Source organism: Macaca nemestrina, chromosome 6 (assembly GCF_043159975.1).
Source record: "Macaca nemestrina isolate mMacNem1 chromosome 6, mMacNem.hap1, whole genome shotgun sequence".
Taxonomy (NCBI): Eukaryota; Metazoa; Chordata; class Mammalia; order Primates; family Cercopithecidae; genus Macaca; species Macaca nemestrina.
In genome coordinates this window covers 89,758,201-89,777,978 of record NC_092130.1, presented here as the reverse complement: position 1 = coordinate 89,777,978, position 19,778 = coordinate 89,758,201, and the positions used below count along the sequence as shown (strand labels likewise).

General features: G+C 35.8%; 1 long non-coding RNA gene across 1 annotated transcript; it reads right to left on the bottom strand.

Annotated features, from left to right (window-relative positions):
* Nucleotides 1-628: 628 nt before the first annotated feature.
* LOC139363599 (uncharacterized) lies at nucleotides 629-17,872 on the bottom strand. The gene is made up of 4 exons (XR_011624268.1): nucleotides 17,782-17,872; nucleotides 15,119-15,242; nucleotides 14,378-14,532; nucleotides 629-673 (listed from the first exon to the last, which is right to left on the bottom strand). It is a non-coding gene; the product is annotated as an uncharacterized lncRNA (long non-coding RNA).
* Nucleotides 17,873-19,778: the final 1,906 nt, after the last annotated feature.

Sequence of the window (19,778 nt, the reverse complement as noted above, 5' to 3'; positions counted from 1 at the left end):
TAAAATCGAATCCATGCCTTGTATTACAATAATTTCAGATTGAATTAAGTTTCTAAAATGAAAAATAAAATGATAAAAGTATAAGAAGAAAATTTGTAAACTATGCTTATCTTAAGATAGGAAAATTTGGGTATAGAGAAAAATAACTGTTGTGAACAAAGGTGAAAAATAAATGACGAGAAAAATATTTGAAACATATATGACAAAGGTTTAACTTAATCTCCACTTCGTAACAGAGAAGAGGGTATTGTGACTAGGCTTGGAAGGCAATTGGGAAAATAATGTTTCCCCAAAATACAAATAAATCCACAAATATAAACTGTTTCTTTCCAGTGTTCTGGCTTAGTAAATGAATAGAAGACATAATGTAAAATTATACCAAGACTAGCCAGAGTGTGAACAATTTGAAGAAATACACAGGTTTGTAAAGAACCATTACAAATCAGTAAGAAAAAATAAACACTTCAATAGAAGTAAAAGGCATAAAAAAGCAATCAACAAAAAAATATAACTGGACAACAAACATGAAAAAAGGTTTTTATTTTTAACCTATCAAATTGACAATGATTAAAAGAATGATTAAAATCCAGCCTGAGAAAAAATGTAGGAAAGTTAGCACTCACTTTTTTGGCGATGCAAATTACTTCAGTGTTGTGGTCAATAGACTTTTACACTGCAAATGAAAGATGGTCATGATATTGTCAAACAGAAGCCAGATTTTTCAAAATAAAACATAGTGTGGCTATTCAATAATATGAAGGAATCGTGGTTAATTTGTTAAAGTTTGATATTCATATTTTTGTTTGTTTTGTAAAGGAGTTCTTATCTTTTAGAGTCACATATTAAAATATTTATGGATGAAAATAATAGATCATATAGATTTGTTTAAAATAATTTAGGGTTGCAGGATTAGAAGAAGGTATAGATAAAACAAGATGGCCAAAGACTAATAATTGTTGGTAGGCATATGAGGATTTCATTATACAGTTTTTCTACTTTCTTGTAAGTTGAAAAATATTTTCCATAGTAAGTTTTTAAACTGTTTATATACTAATGTCCAAATTTTATAAAACAAATGATATCATATATGCATGATGCATGAAAAAAGAACTGATGAAAGATACAAAAAGTTATCTTGGGACCAATCTTTATTTTTCTCTTTAGTTCTCATATGTTCTGAAATTTTTACTATGAACATAAGTTACTTTCTTTTTTTTTTCTTTTTTTGAGACGGAGTCTCGCTCTGTCACCCAGGCTGGAATGCAGTGGTGCCATCTCGACTCACTGCCAAGCTCCGCCTCCCGGGTTCACGCCACTCTCCTGCCTCAGTCTCCCGAGTAGCTGGGACTACAGGCGCCCGCCACCACTCCCGACTAATTTTTTGTAGTTTTAGTAGAGATGAGGGTTCACCGTGTTAACCAGGATGGTCTCGATCTCCTGACCTCGTGATCTGCCCGCCTCGGCCTCCCAAAGTGCTGGGATTACAGGCGTGAGCTACCGTGCCTGGCCCATAAGTTACTTTCCATAGCTAGTAAAATAATTTTTTAAAGATTATATTCATGCAGTCACCTTAATCTTACAAAACAGGAGCCATGAAAAATGAATTAATATATATTTTTCTAGAAGACATTTTTACTCCCAGATAGTTCACCATTTTTATATTACTTCCCTTCACTCTACCTACTTTTAACTTAGGATTACGATGCATACTGGTCATTGTTTGAGATTTACTTTTCTTTCATAATTTATTTTCTATTGAATCCCTTTTCTTCTTCCTACTTGGTACATCTCAATATTAGGCCTTCATTTTAAACCACAATTACAGATAATTAACTAAATCCAACATTTTGTCCCATCATACTTTCATCTAAAACTGGTGAGAACCCATTTACAATGTAAGCTATTATATTTGTAACACAGAACAATAATTTTTAAATCTTAAGATGTTTCAGATATTCAAGCAGACACCATTGTAATGGGACTTGCTGGCAGTAATGTTAAAGTCTACCAAAGTAGAACTGCATTCTAAATGAATTTTTTTTTTTTTTTTAATAACAGTGGACTAAATTTGTCCTCTGCAGTTAGGCATATCAGAGTATTATAAAAACAAAAAGAAAGTGACAATTTTACAAATGGAGTGTTGAGGAGGCCGGGGGGCAGTGAAGTGGGACCTCCTCCAGTTAATTTTGAGGAACACATAACCTGTTAACCTCTCCTCACTGCAAATTTTGAAGAACATTTGTTATGTAATAATAATAATAATAATGTGATCATTTATTATTATCATCACAACATTGTTTGGGCATCCTATGTGGTCACTGATCCTACTAACCATCTTCTCAGGTTTATATTAGTATACCCCTATTACAGTGGAAGAAACTGAGACTCAGGAAGATTAAGTATGTGGTTGAAAGTTGCACAGCCTGGATTCAAATCCCATGTCTGTCTTATGCCAAAGCCTGTGCTCTTTTGATTCTACTACCTTGCATTTACAGACTGAGCACGTTACACAGATTGATAGGGAATGGAGGGGAGAAGTGGTGGGGGCAGGAGTGTATGCAATGTGGCAACAGTAAAGGGAGAATAAATACTCATTTAAGGTGTGGTGGTTATTCTTATTCTATGCTTTCAGTAGTAAACGTGCACTACAGGAATTTATATCAACATCTTAAATTTACAAAGACATCCCTTTTGCCATTTGCTGCATACTAATGTGTACTAGGATGATTCATGGATTCAGAGGATATTAAAACTAGAAGAAACAATAGAGATCATCTAATGGAATCTTTTCCTTCCCTTTACACATAAAAAAAGAGGAATAAGAGAAGATTGTCAAGTGTTCCTTCAGCTGTAAGTTCAACTGCTATTGCATTTATGATAGCAAAAAACAATTGAGTGTGAATTTAATTTTGTCTGAAAACCCCTAAAATGGCATACATATCTATACACCAAGTATAGTAAATATCTCATATATTCAAGTAAATGGGTTACAGTGGAAGAAGGGGCAAGGCACTGAGCTGGAACTAGGAGCATAGGGCTTTGGTTTTACTCAGGTTTCTAACTAGTTTTGTGACTTTGATTACTTCAGCTGTCTTCTGGGTAAACAGAAGTAATTGGACTAAGTTCCTTTCTTTTGAGCTCTCCAAAGGGGAATAATTTTCAAGTTCTCGTATTGAGGATGCAGCTCCTTCGCTGACAAGAGTGTTTGCTTTCCCAAACTGAAAGTAAATCCACAGGTATATACTATAGCTCCCCAATGTTCTGGTTTAGATAATGAATAGAAAACAGCAATTCCAGGCACAGTGTGAACAATGTGAGGTTATCCACAGTCTTTTTAAACATTTGCACCCCAGTTAAGATAGTGTAACCCTAACTGAGTAGAAAAGAAATCAGAGTGAGAGGGAACTGATGCTCTGGGATCTTAGGTAATTGACAATCAAGACAGCCACAGAAGAATCAGAAACATTGATTCCTTTAAGTAAAAGAAAGTATAGCTACACAATATTTGCCCTATGTTCTCAATTAGGTTTTTAAAAACTAAATTTGGCCGGGCACAGTGGCTCACGCCTGTAATCCCAGCACTTTGGGAGGCCGAGGCAGGTGGATCACGAAGTCAAGAGATCGAGACCATCCTGGCCAACATGGTGAAACCCCATCTCTACTAAAAATAAAACTTTTTTAAAAAAGAATTAGCTGGACGTGGTAGTGCACACCTGTAATACCAGCTACTTGGGAGGCTGAGGCAGGAGAATTGTTTGAACCCAGGTGGCGGAGGTTGCAATGAGCCGAGATCATGCCACTGCACTCCAGGCTGGCGACAGAGCGAGACTCCGTCTCAAAAAAACAAACAAACAAACAAACAAAAACACTAAACTAAATTTATTGTTTTACTGCCATATTTGGTTCTATTGATTTATAAATTAGTGATATAACTTATTAATATATGGCATCTACTTTTTATGTAATTCAAATAAATCTGAAAGTGGCTTAATAAATAGCTACTAAAAGACTTGATTCATGTAGTACCTGTGGGATGATGGCATTAGCTACATTTTCTTTCTTTTTTTTTTGAGATGGAGTGTCGCTCTGTCGCCCAGGCTGGAGTGCAGTGGCATGATCTCAGTTCACTGCAAGCTCCACCTCCGGGGTTCAAGCAGTTCTCTGCCTCAGCCTCCCGAGCAGCTGGGGTTACAGGGACCTGCCACCATGCCCAGCTAATTTTTCTATTTTTAGTAGAGATGGGGTTTCACCATCTTGGCCAGGCTGGTCTTGAACTCCTGATCTCATGATCCACCCGCCTTGGCCTCCCAAAGTGCTGAGATTACAGGCGTGAGCCACTGGGCCTAGCCTATACATGTTCAGTCTTTTAAAAAATGGCCTCAATATAAAAATATGATGTTATTTCTGTAGTAACATCACAAGTGGCAGACACTGCTGGAATCTGGAAACCAAATCTGCAAATCTATGACAGTCATACATATATTTTTTTCTTTTTTTTTACTACTCCCACTCACTAATTTGGTGATATTCCTTATACTTTTTCATTTACATATGCTTCATTCTTTGACTCAAATGACATAGATAGTAACACAGCTGACAAGAAAAAAATGAACAATGGCTTTGTCTGCTGAGTAGTGATATAGCTTATTTTGAGGGGGAAAAAACTAGGGCTATTTTAGGACCCATTTACTCTAGGGCACTGTATTTTCCCATTATTTGGAAATTCTGTTCAAGTTTAAGTACTTTTTCACAGTGCTTTTGTTTGCTAGTGTATGTATGTGTGCTGTACTTTCAAGCATGTTAACGGTAACTAGAAGTCACATGAGCTATTTTATCCACCTTATCAGATTTATTGGTAATTATTCACCCTCTTGCCAAGAAATATTGGAAGGGCTTAATTTTCAGAATTAGAAATTGGTGGTTAGATTGAATCTCTGGAAATAAAGTCAAGCTCTGAGAAATCTCTCTTAGGGCAAATAAATATAAGCAAGTTAAAATATGGATGTGGCTGCATGTTTCATAGATAAAGTCCTCCTAGAAAGCCTTTTGATGTACCTACTGAGTTGGATGGCCTGGCAGCTCCATTGGCCATATTGCTATACTCTAATATATACAAATATATTAATTTACTAAAACTTGAATACAATAATATATACTAACAGCAAACCAGGCAATGTTGGAAATGTCACTGGGTATAGACATAAGGTGTAGAAGCCAGAAATAAAAGAAGAGAAGGAAATAAAAAACACAGGGCAAAGATAAAGGTATAGTAGAGACCAAAAAAGCAGATGTAAGGGTAGCAAACAGTACCAAAAAGAAATTTAAAATAAGACACAGAATGGTAGTGAGAAGTATAATGTCCATTGTCACTACTTAATAGTGTGACTTATTATTTTATTCTTAAAATTGACCTGCAGTTTTTTATCATAAAAGAAGCTCATAATTATTGCATATGACATATTTAGAAAAATGGACTTCTGACAGGCTTTAAAGCTTTAAAAAAAAATTGGCATTATCACCCCCATTGAAAGTTTAAAAAAATAGACCCATGTAGGATTAAACTGTTTCCACAGCCATTCAAAAACTTTTCACAAGTCTATTCCCTGGCTCAATACAAGAATATCTTACGTTGAGCAACTGTTAACATCCTTTAAAGATAGTAGTAAGTAAACTATTTGTAAAACAAATAATATTTTAAATATATATAAATGAATATATGAGTGAAATATATTCATTAAAATATTTTATTAAAATAAAGACTCACTTTGAAAAGTGGATAATTAACTCCTAGATTATATTTTTTAAATACATATCTAGTGCTCATTTACTGCATTTTCTGAGTATGGTACATCTAGGTCTTTGCTGAAATACTATATTTTTCATTTGTTTTATTTGTAGTATGTTCCAAAGCTACTTAGTTTTTAAATTAACTTATCCCACAAGTAGGCTCAACTAACATGTTCTATTTTCCTGCATATGGATTAATACGTTCTGGTCCCCATTCTGTGTGTCTTTAGACCGATGAATAGTGTTAAGGGTAATATGAAAACAAACCCTTAATTAAACATAAAAATATTTTAGAGAACTACTCAGAATAATGCTGAGAGATGTTCAATGGAATATTGTTTTTCTAGTAATTGAAAAGCAATTAATAGAAAAGAGAAACATATAGTTCATATCCCTTTTGAGATGTAAGTCATAGCAATTTAATTGCCAAGGCTTTGTTTGTATTCTTTCGTGGTTGGGGTTTACATAGATGTTCACTCTATAATTGAAAATCTGAAGATACATCTTCTCTTTTCTCCTAGAATTTCCATTTATGTCACTAGGCTCTTTAGATCATTTCTTGTTAATGTCTTGGATGAATGAAATACAAAAGCTTTGAATTTCGTTGCTTACCTAAACATATATAACAGCATCTCTACTGAGATTTTTGTATGTTGCTGAAATTTAAAAATATATATTCTTTTGGTCGGGCGCAGTGGCTCATGCTTGTAATCCCAGCACTTTGGAAGGCCGAGGCAGGCAGATCACTTGAGGTCAAGAGTTCAAGACTTGCCTGGCCACCATGGTGAAACCTGGTCTCTGCTAAAAATACAAAAATTAGCCAGGAGTGGTGGCACGTGCCTGTAATCCCAGCTACAAGGGAGGCTGAGACAGGAGAATCACTTGAACTCAGGAGACAGAAGTTGCGGTGAGCTGAGATCATGCCACTGCACTGCAGCCTGGGTGACAGAGCAAGACTGTCTCAAAAAATAATAATAAATAATTATATATATATGGCTTGTACCTTTTAGTCAAATGCAGAAAATACTTGATTACATGATAAATTTTATGGATTGAAATTTGGATACGATCATTTGCCTCCAAAACCCAGAATTCATTATTTAATAGAAGAAAATAGAACCTGCAATTTCCAAAATAGAGAATTGGAAGAAAACATACCTGCCTGTTTTCTCTTCACTCTAAAGGCATTCAGCATTTTTATGTTAGCCCACTACTCCCTCGAGATGTCACTAAGTCCAGATCTGCCCTATTGATCAATTCTTCACCTTTAGGAATTTAATTATGTTATACCCCGAAATGGATCTTAAGAAGAGTTTGTTTGCGGTTTTTAGTAAGGAAACCCAGATCCCCCCATTTCTAGGGAAACCTCTTCGATCTAGGAAGCTTGTCTTTCCTGTTTGGATGTGTAGCTTAGAAAGCAAACCATAGGAAGTAGTAAGGTAGGAAGGGTAGTAGCCAAGTTAATTATCAGTTTGTAGCTAAATCACTTTATATTTTTATTCTTTATTCAATTAGCACCACTTTTAGTATTAAAAATATAAAATTTGCAAGCATAAATCCATGGAAAAGAGTGAAAATAATTTTGGACAGACAGTCTTTAGGAATTTATCTTATTACACCATGTGAACAGCTGCTTCTAGCCTTCCACCTCTACACTGTCATAACACACATTCAGATGAGGAATCAGGAAGAGAATAGGGCTACCATTGCTATTGCTGAGAGAATGCATAACAAAATTGATTTTCTTGTCTCTGCAAAATTCAAAAGCTATACATTGAGACTTTGCGGCCAACTTCATATCTGTAAACTTGTGCAGTTGAGTGTTACCTGACGCTGTATAAATAGGTGGGTAATCTGGTTTATTTAAGTTTGTGGCATGTGAGTTCAAGTAAATTCTTTTGTCTTTGGCCAGAATAATTCTCTTTTTCCATCAATAAATAGTCATTAATAAATGTGAATAAGACACGATCCCTGACACTGAATACTTAACAATTTCACGGGAAGACAAACATGTAAATCAAATCAGGCAGATAATCTATCTTGAGTCTGGATCAAATAACTGGAGGAAAAACAAAGGCACTGTAGTATCACCAATGTGGTACTTTGGGCTCTTTCAGATCATTCCAAGGGCATTATAGTTACCCTGTTGATGACCAGCAGTCTATACTGTGGTTAAAAATATAGGCCTCATCAGAGTCTCTGACTAGCTCATGGCAAGAAGCCAGGAGCACTAAGTTAGCTTCCTTTTGTGTAATGATGACTCAGACAATATCTCCAGGTACCATTTCATTTTTATTCTTCCTAACATACTTTATATTTGACCCCAATCACAAACCTCTTACATTTTTTTGTTTTGTTTTGAGATGGAGTCTCGCTCTGTAGCCTAGGATGGAGTGCATTGGCCTGATCTCAGCCCGCTGCAACCTCCATCTCCTGAGTTCAAGCAATTCTCCTGCCTCAGTCTCGCAAGTAGCTGGGATTACAGGAATGTGCTACCACGCCTGGTAATTTTTTTGTATTTTTAGTAGAGATGGGGTTTCACCGTATTTGCTAGGCTGGTCTCGAACTCTTAACCTCAGGTGATCTGTCTGCACTGGCCTCCAAAGTGCTGAGATTATAGGCGTGAGCCACCGTGCCTGGCCAAACCTCCAATTTTTTATTAAGTTTTATTCTCCTTAAGTTCCTACTTTGGGTTTGAGTTTTAGTTCCTAAAACTTTTTTCTGGTTCTTCTTTCCAACACACCTTGTGGGCCTTCATTCTCGTATCTGACCTTAATCCTAGAATTCCAGCCTAAGCCAGATGCTCAAGATCCCTTCTCACTCCAGAGAGCAGTTCAGGAAATCATGGAATAGTTCATTACATCACCATATAGCCAAAATCATTTCATATTTCTGTGGTAAAAAAGTAAAAAATAACAATAATTTTTTAAAAACTAAATTTATAATCTCAGAGATATTTCTATGACATTGGCAAAACCAGGAAAAATTCAAATGCTAAAAAAATATTTTGTAGTGTCCTGTATTGTTAGTATTCCCCTGAAAGTTTTTTTTTCGGTGGGGGGAACCCTACCTGGACACTTTGTAGAGTTACATGGCTCAAAAATACACTTAGAATTAGTTGTAAATGTTATACGTGAAATGTAAGAGGATGATGACATCCAGCAACATAACTTAAGTGGAATAGTGAGTTCTTTGTGCATGGCAGCCCAGTTTCTCAACACCTATCCCTTTGCCAAAAGAGCCCCGAGTGACCCAAGCAACCCTGTATAAAAAGAGCCTGTGACTCTCTCTTCAAAGCAATTGACAAGACATGCATTGGGGCCACGCCTAATGAAACCTGAGACCTGAGACCCTTGGGCAGAATTGCTTTTCTTCCCCTGACAGGATGAGGCAGAACCATTTCCTCTGGGGGCCTCCAGGCTTCCTGCACAGGGATCCTCCTCCTTCTACACTATCAGTCTGCCTAGTACCCCATCTGGAGTAGTGAGAAGCTATTTAATTTCCTTTCTGCTAGATTTTCTTCTCTACTGGGTTTAGGGTTCATTTTGTTCTAATCACATTATACACATCTTTAAGAGAACTCTCTATGCATTCCTCTCTTTAATATATCTTGTCAAGGTAATTTCTTATGCCATTATTTGCTAACATTAAAGGAATAGGCTACGTTTGTGCTTCTTCAGTCAAAGCACATATACCCATGGTTTATGCAGTAATGTAGTGGGTACTTAAAACCACAGAAGAAATATATCACATCTACCAGTAAAATCTACAATTTTACTTGATGGAGAGGAATTTGCAAATCTACCCCACTATGACCTAGAAGGTACTATGTGATTTGTATCTCCTCTCCACTTTTTCTTCTCTGACCTCAACTGCTACTATTCAACCCCTCACTCAAGATGTTCCCATCACATTGGCCTCCTCATTGTTCCTTAAACAACTCATGCTCCTGCCTCAGGGACTTTGCATTTACTGTTCATTCTGTTTGAAATGCTCTTCTCAGAGATATTTGCATGGTTTGCTACCTCACTTCAAGCCTTTACTCAATGTGATTTTCTCAATGAGAATTTTCCTGACCACCCTATCAAAATTGCACATCACTATCCTATATTTCCTACCCCCTTCATGTTTGATTTATGTTTCCTTATGTTGAAAGAACTATATGTTTTATTATGACGTTTGTTATCTGTATCTTCTATGAAAATGTAAGTTACATGAGAGCAGAGTTTTAAAAATTTATTATACAAAGTTTTAAAAATTTATTATACAAAAATTTATTATAAAAATAGGAAGAATATTATAGTGAACCTCCATAGGAATAATACTATAGTGGACTACCATTATCACTCAGGTTCAAAAAATTTTAATATTTTTACCAATCACATCTCCTCTATCTCTCTACAATAGTTTTTCCTTGAGGTATTTTCAAGCAAATCTTAGACATAAGATTTCATGTTATTTCACCTATAAAATCTTCAGTATATATCTCTTCCTGATAAAGCATTGTTTTGTAATATTTGAAATCATCATACCATTATCACATCAAATTAACAATAACCCTTTGTGTCATTTATTCGTATTTTGAATTCAAATTGCCTGATTATCTCAACAATGTCTCTTTACATTTAATTCATTTGAATTGGGATCCTAACAAGACCCACATGCTGCATTTGGTTTTTTATGTCTTAAATCTCTTCCCCCTACTTCTGTATTCCTCCCATGCTATTGATTTGTTGGAAACCCAGTACATTTGTCCTCTAGCATGTCTCATATTCTAAATTTGACAGATTGCTTACCACTTAATATTTTCTATAATCTGGTTGTTGTTATATACAGAAGTCTAATTAGATTCAGGTTCATTTTTATAGGCAAGAATTCTGTTTTACTTCCTGTTGTGTCTCATGATGGGGCACAAAATGAGGGGTTGGCACCCCTTTAGTGATGTTAAGATAAATCAGAAGGTTAGGGTGATATCAGCCTGATTTCTCCATGATGAAGTTCCTACCAACAGTTTAGCTGATGGTTTAGTATCTATCCATTGAAGATTATTACCTTCATTAACAATTTTATTTAATCACTTCTTTTGCATTTATTATCTAAATTCATTAATAAGAAGAGAGCTTTCTCATATCAACTATTGTTCAAGTAAAATAAATGTCCGATCTTTTGTTAGCTGGCAGCATAATGACTTGGTGCCCCAGCAAATTTCAAGTTATTTAATACCTTGGGGTTAGTTTGTTTTGTTTGGTATTGTTATTTTTTGGTGTTTTTGTTTTTTTTTTTGTCTCATAATGGACTCACACATTCTTACATATTTGTGTTTTGATCTAGTATAGCCATTAATCTTTTTGTTTTGGTTTGGTTTTGAGGAGGGTTGTTTTGTTTTGTTTGAGATGGAGTCTCACTCTGTCACCTAGGCTGGAGTGCAGTGGCACCATCTCAGCTCACTGCAACTTCCGTCTCACAGGTTCAAATGAGTATCCTGCCTCAGCCTCCTGAATAGCTGGGCTTACAGGCATGAGCCACCATGCCTGGCTAATTTTTTAAATATTTCTAGTAGAGACAAGGTTTTACCATGTTGGCCAGGCTGGTCTCTAACTCCTGACCTCAAGTGATCTGCTTGTCTTGGCCTCCCAAAATGCTGGGATTACAGGTGTGAGCCACCGTGCCTGGCCTGATCATTTACCTTTTTTGATGCTCAAATTGTCTCAGGTAGACTTCTAGGACCAACTTCAAGTGGATAATATATACATTTAATTTGACCACATTAGTATTGGATAGCTTTCATGCTTTTTGGCACAAGATATCCCAGGTGAATCTTAAACATTTTCTGTTATAGATCTAGAATTGCCATTCTCTAAGGAGACTTGATTTCTTTTAGTGGAAAATGGAATTTTAGAATGTTGCTAAATTTTCATTGTTTCTAAGCCTTTTCAGAGACCTAGCTGGGAAATTAGTAAAATATTTTATTTGGGTGGGTAAAGGGTAGAATCATGAATGCTAACTGGTATTTCAAATTCAAATATAAAATCACAAGGTATTTTATATTTTATACTTGTTTCCTTCTTGTATGGAAACCCTTGGTTCCTAAAACATTAACATAATTACTGAATACTTTATCTTACAATATATTTTAGTTTCAAAATGACAGTACATATAACAGTAAGACTCCTCTTTGCAGTTTACAGGTTATTTTGCAATTCTTTTTTTGTCATCGCATTAGAGATAGATAAAATACCATTTTTTAAATCACTTGATATAATTAGTTTGTCAACATGGTTATGTAACCAACTTTTTAATGCCACTAAGTTCATTTGTTTCATTATTTATTATTTTAATTCTTTAAGATTTTTTTCCCTTTTTTATTTAATGTGGTTTTTAATTATGTAAAACAGTCAAACCTTAATACAAAGTACATTCTCTAAAGTCCCACCTCCATGTCTGACTGTGCCACAATGTTCCTCCTCTTTCCCCCAAAGGTAAGAATTTTTATTAGTTTCTGACTTATCTTTCCATTGTTTATTCCCGGACATACAAGCAAAGATATAATTTGGATTTTCATATCTGCTTCTATACTTACACTAAACATAGCATATTTCAAATGCTATAAACTGACCTTGCTTTTTTCAACATAGCAATACATATTAAGATATTGCAAATAGGCCAGCGCTGTGGCTCACACCTGTAATCCCAGCACTTTGGGAGGCCAAGGTGCGCGGGTCACAAGGTCAGGAGATGGAGACCATCTTGGCTAACACGGTGAAACCCATCTCTACTAAAATACAAAATGTGTGTGTGTGTGTGTGTATGTGTGTGTGTGTGTGTATATATATATAAAATCTGGGTGTGGTGGCACATGCCTGTAGTCCCAGCTACTCAGGAGGCTGAGGCAGGGGAATCGCTTGAACCCAGGAGACTGAGGTTGCAGTGAGCCGAGATAGCGCCGCTGCACTCCAGCCTGGTGACAGAGCAAGACTCCATCTCAAAAAAAAAAAAAAAAGGGTACTGTAAATGAAATTATATGGAAATCCTCCTCATTCCTTTTTATATCTACAAAGTAATCCACTGGATGAATGTGTCATATTTTATTCAACCCTTGCCTTATTGATGGGCATTCGGGTTTGTCCTTTCATTGTTACAAATACTATAATATTTGTATGTATTTGTGTGTATGGCATTTTGTATTTTTTTCAGTATATCTTTAGGATTCCCAGAGATGAGATTACCAGGGTAAACACACATGTAAATTTTCTAAATATAAGGCACAGATTTTCTTTTCCAGAATCTAGAAGACTGTCTCAATAATGTTAAATAATTGATTAATTTTATATTCTCACAAATACAGTGTAGATGGGTAGCTTTCAGGTTTTTCTAAGGAGGACTCATAGAAGAAGGATACTTTGGCTACCATAACTTGGTAAACAGACATCAAAAGCACCTAACTACTATATATATGTGAATCTTAGACAGTATTTCAAAAATTAATATTATTCAAAGAGGGAGGTTCCAGAGAATGGGCATTTAAAGTTGTATTCCAATTTTCTTTGTAGATGAAATCTCTAAAGTTTTCTAAATGTGATAGGCTTCTGAGAGAGACCCTACCTAGGATTAACAGAGTTAATACTGAGGATATGAATATCATTTATTTGAAAGGCCTTAGTTGATTTTCTTACATTATTAAAGGGTCATCTGGGAAATTTACTTCTCACTTTTTCAGGATGCAGATAGCAGCTGCTATATGCTCCAAAATGAAGTGGAAATGAGGCAGAATATAAAGAAAATACTCCATCTAGAATATGTAACCATCATTAATAAGATTAGTCAACCTATCACTAACACTATCTTTCAATAGATAATCAGTACTTATTCTATTGACAATGTACTTGACATAGGATAATATGTTTAAATTCTAACGGTGTTCTAAAAAGAGAATAAAATTTATCTATTTCTCTAATATAATCCTGAGATTGATTAACCCTAAGTTTAGATGAAATGTCTCATTTTTTGAAAATAGAACAATCATTTGTCAGAACTATTTAGATTAATATATTTTCAAACTCTCCACTTATTCAGCAATTACACAATGTCTTTTATATTGATATATTGGTAGTTGTGATAGTGACAGGAAGCAGCGAAAACAGGCAGATAGGGGCAGGTTCCCAGTGAAAACCAATCTCCAAGCCAAAGACAGTTTAAAGCCTGAAAGTCAAGCTACAAGTTAAATCCTCAGACCAGATTGAGAACTTGTCTTCCTGTTCGGTGTGTTTTCCTCTGACTGGACCCCACTGTTCACCTGTTTTACATATACCAACCATTTCCTAATTGGTTTTCTACACCGTCATGCCCACTTTTGAGTGGTGTCTTCGCTTTAACCTTTTACGCATACTCACAAACCAATCAGCATGCACTCCCCATCCTGTGCCTTTAAAGACCCCAGACTCAGTCAGTAAAGGGGGAGATAACCTGACTACAGGGTAAAGACAACCTGACTTTGGGCAAGACAACCTGCCCTTCTCATTCCCTCTCCAGCTCCCCTCTCTTCTGAGAGTTGTTTTCATTGCTCAATGAAATTCTTCTCCTCCCTCCTTACCTTTCGATGTCCAGTATATCCTCATTCTTCTTGGGCACAGTATAAAGAGCTCAGGAACTGCCGAACGTGGGTACAAGCTGTAACACAGGCAAGCTGGGGCACTCAAGTGTGGTGGAGCGAGGCGTGGGTGGGGCATTGCCAGCCAGGGTCCCTGGCTTGCAAAATGACCGAGAAGAAAAATTCTACGTCAGTTGTATTATAAGAAAACAAACTCACCGGTATGAAATTATTGTGAAACAAACAAATCCACCATTGGCTAGCTAAGTTTGTCTGTAAAAACTTTCTATTTAAATTATTTTCCACTTTACTATCCCTTGACACCTTCAGATATCTGTTCTATCATATCATTTCATCATGTCTTTGCAATCATGAACTGTCAGTATGTACTCGAATTAAAATAACTTAAAAATGGGAATGTATTCTGGCAGCCAGCATGTAAAATGGCTTCCAATGATCACCTCTTCCTGGTGTTAGAAACTTCATGTAATCCTCTCCCATATTACACCATAGTTAATCTGTGTGGCCAATACAATATGATAGAAATAATCATCTCTGAGATGAGGTTGTCAAAGACACTGCAACTTCCAACTCCAATGCTATCTCTCTCCTTCAGATCATTTGGCCTGGTTGCCATGTTGTTTATAGCAAACATTCTTTCACATACTGAATTGAGCTCAGTAACTAGAAGGCTTCAGTCTTAAAAAATATGTGAGATAGGAAACAAAGTGTTGGCTTGCATACCTGTACATAAAGCTCACATTCAAAGGTGCTCATGAGAGAAGGGACTCATAACATTTGTTCACCAAATGTGCCCATATCCTGGCTTGGAGTTTAAATCCAAATTAGCCACAGAGTCCTGGAAAATCTAAGGAAAAGGTAAATAAGTAAATAACATCCTAGATAATTGGTTCTGACCAATATCACTTATAAATGTCAATGCATAAATCTTAAGGGTTTTGTTTTGTTTTGTTTTTGAGACAGAGACTTGCTGTGTCACCCAGGCTGGAGTGCAGCGCTGCAATCTTGGCTCACTGCATCCTCAGCCTCCCAGGTTCAAGCAATTCTCCTGTCTCAGCCTCCCAAGTAGCTAGGACTAGAGGTGCCCGCTACCATGCATAGCTAATTTTTGTATTTTTAGTAGAGACGGGGTTTCACTATGTTGGTTAGGCTGGTCTTGAACTCCTGACCTCGTGATCCACCCACCTTGTCCTCCCAAAGTGCTGGGATTACAGGCATGAGTCACTGTGCCTGGCCAAATCTTAAGGTTTAACAATTACCATCCAAAAACACCGTTAAAAAAACAACTGCACTGAGAAAGAGATTCTAAAAATTCAAAGATGACTGAATATTGGAAAACTGATGAATATAATGAATTATATTAAAAGATTTCAGGAGAAATGTCATATCAGTATCTTCTGATGTCAAAAATTCAACACCAATTCTTATTAAGATCACTCAGCTGAATTTTTGTATTATATATCAATAAAATACATACATATACAAACATCTCAGCATATATATGCACAGATATATATAATATGTATACACATATATCCATATATAAACATATATACATATACATACATATAGGTATTTATATTTATAAACTTGTATGTATATATACATATGTAAACATATGTATGTATATATTTGTATGTGTCCATATATATTACAAAAAATCAGCATCATAGTAAAAGGCAAAACATTGGCATTATTTTCACTTAACTCAGGAAAAAGGTAAGGATGAGTTTTGTCATCACTGCTATTTAATATTATACTTGAAATATTAGCCAATGTGATAAAAATGAAAAAAGAATTACACATAGAAGTATTTTTTATTTTGTTGCTTTCCCAAGCAAAGAAGAGTCTATACGCAGAAATATTTTAATAGAGAAAGTAAAACTATCACTATTTGTAGACGGTATATTGTATAACTGAAAACTCAGAATTTCCCATAAACTAAAAACAATTAGGAAATTCAGTGAAGTAGCAGGGTATCAAATTAATATATATGTATCAATAGTCCATTTTTACAAACAATAACCTGATAGAGGATAAAATAGAAGAAAAGACCTAATGCAAAACAGCAACAAAAAAAGATAAAAACAATTAGGAATAAACAGTTATTCCTAAAATAACTTGAAACATAACTTTTTTAAAATCCATAATTTATATTTACAAAATCATAAGCACTTTTAAAGGACCTAAAAGTAGATTTGAATAAATGAAATGTCATTCCATGTTTTTAGATGGGAAAACACATCATTAAGATCTTAATTCCATCTAACTTAATTCATAAATTCAACAAAATCTCAATAAAATTCCAAAAGAATTTTGTAAAAGACGTAGCCAAACTGATAGCAAGTTCATATAGAAAAGTTATAAATAAGGAGTGGTTAGGAAAACTTTTAAAAAGAAGGGCAATAAGGATCAACTAACCTTATCACATATTAAATTATATTATAAAGATCTGATCATTAAAATAGTGTAGTAATGTTACATAAATAGAAAAATCAATGGAGTAAAATGGAAAGTCCAGAAATAGACTCAAACGCACACAAGAATTCAGTGGCATCTGAAATCAGTGAGACAAAGATGGACTTTTAAATAAATGCTGTTGGAAAAACTGAATAGCCCAGATAAGGGTGGATCACACTAAGATAAATTCTCAAAGGATGTAAGATTTAAATGTAAAAAGTAAGATTACAAAAATACAAGAAGAGGTCAAGTGTGGTGGCGCTAGCCTGTAATCGCAGCACTTTGGGAGGCCAAGGTGGGAGCATCACTTGAACCCAGGAGTTTGAGACTAATCTAAGCAACATAGTGAGACCCCCACCTCTGCCAAAGAAAAAATAATGAGCTGGGCATGATGTCTGCAGTCCTAGTTACCTGGGAGGCTGAGACGAGGATTGCTTGAGCTCAAGAGTTCAAGGCTACAGTGAGCTATGATCACACCACTGCACTCCAGCATGGGCAACAGAGTGAAACCGAGAGACGGAGGGAGAGAGAGAGAGCAGAGAAAGAGAGAGGAAGGAAGAAAGAAAAGAAAGGAAAGGAAGGAAGAAAAGAAAAGAAAAAATAAAAATAGTTAATAGCTCTTACAATTAAAAAAAAAAAAAAGTTGAGGAAGAGACAAAAAGCTCCAATAGAAGAATAGATATCCTTTGCAAATAGGCAAAGGATATCAATAGACAATTCACAGAAAAAGAAATAAAAATTTCCTTTTGATATGGTTTGGCTCTGTGTCCCCACCCAAATCTCATCTTGAATTGTAATCCCTATGTGTTGAGAGAGGGATCTGGTGGTAGGTGATTGGATCATGGGGGCGGTTTCCCCCATGCTGTTCTTATGATAGTGAGTGAGTTCTCAGGAGATCTAGTGGTTTAAAAATGTTTGATACTTACCCCCCGTATTACTTTCTCTCTCTGCTGCTGCCATGTAAGTCATGCCTTGCTTCTCTTTCACCTTCAGCCATGATTGTAAGTTTCCTGAGTCCTGTCTCTAAAATAAATAAATAAAAATAGATAAAAGAAAAACGTTTTCTTTATAAATTACCCAGTCTCCAGTAGTTTCTTTATAGTAGTGTGAAAATGGACTCATAAACCTTTAAACATATGAAAAATTCCTATACATCAAAAGACATGATATATAGAAAAATAAATTCAGGAAGACATCTACAGAGATTATCATCTGCAGTCACCCTAAAATTAATAAGAAAAGGATGAACAACTCACTAGAAGAAAGGGGCAAAACACTTGAACTGGCAATATTAATTGCCAATAAATATATGAAAAGAATTCCATTTCAATACCAATCAGGAAAGTGCCAATTAAAAAACAATAATACACTGTTTTGTACCCATCAACTTGTCAAAAATGTAAAGTCATTACTAAAAGTTAGAGACAACTGGCCAGGCACGGTGGCTCACACCTGTAATCCCAGCACTTTGGGAGGCCGAGGCGGGTGGATCATGAGGTCAGGAGTTCAAGATCAGCCTGGCCAACATGGTGAAATCCCTTCTCTACTAAAAACTATAAAAACTAGCCAGGTATGGTGGCACGCACCTGTGACCCCAGCTACTCGGGAGGCTGAAGCAGAAGAATAGCTTGAACCTGGGAGGTGGAGGTTGCAGTGAGCCATGATTGCGTCACTGCACTCCAACCTGGGCAATAGGGTGAGACTCCGTCTCAAAAAAAAAAGAGACAACCTAAACATCTATAAACACAAGATGGATCAAAAATTTAAAAAGCGATGAAAATAATGTTGACTGAAAATGTAAATTTTCACAACAGTATATAAAATGTCAAAACATGGCAACACTAAATATTGCTTTGAGACACATATATATGTAGTAAACATATAAAAATGTAAATGGGAATGATAAACACAAATTTAGGATTCAGAAGGAAAAGCAAGGAGATGGGATTAGGAGATATAATTAGGGGTCCAATTATGTTTACCACGTTCTGCTTCTTAAGCTAAATGATAAATACATACATTTTCATTTTCTCTGTATAGTTCTTATATATGTGAAATAGTTCAGGAAAAAAAGAGATTAGGAGGAGAAACAAATCTTTTGAAATCAGGACAAAACTTAATTCCAACTTCATCTCTGCAACATAGTTGCTGTGGAAACTTGAACAGGTTACTTAGCTTCCCTGAACTTCAGTTTCCTCATCCGTAAAATAAGTAATTTTTTTTTTTTTTTTTTTTTTTCTGAGATGGAGTCTCACTCTGTCACCCAGGCTGGAGTGCAGTGGCAGGATCTCAACTCACTGCAACCTCCACCTCCCGGGTTCAAGCGATTGTCATGCCTCAGCCTCCCAGGTACTGGGAATTACAGGCGTCCACCACTATGCCCAACTCATTTTGTATTTTTAGTAGAGACGGGGTTTCACCATGTTGGCCAGGCTGGTCTCGAACTCCTGACCTCAGGTGATCCACCCGCCTCGGCCTCCCAAAGTGCTGGGATTACAGGTGTGAACCACAGTGCCCAGCCAAAATAAGGATAATAGTATTATACCAACTTCCTGAAACAGTGCCTCAGCATTCAGCAAAGTAACTAGCATGTGGTATTCACTTAATATACTTGATATTTTTCCTGAATTATTTCAATAAAGTCAATATTAATGTCTGTACATATGCATTTCCAATGTGTGTGTATGTTTGTATGTGTATGTGTGTATGGAGTGTGTGTGTGTGGAATATATATATATATATTCCAGTTTCTTGGAAGCACACAGCTGCACTTGTGTTCTTAGACTCCAGCATCCTTTTTTTACATGTAACCTTTTAATTTTGCACTTCCTGTTATAATTTTAAACATAGAACGAACAATTTCTAGACAATCAATAGAACAGCTGCTAGGGGAAAAAATAGAAATGAAATGGCCAAATGATTG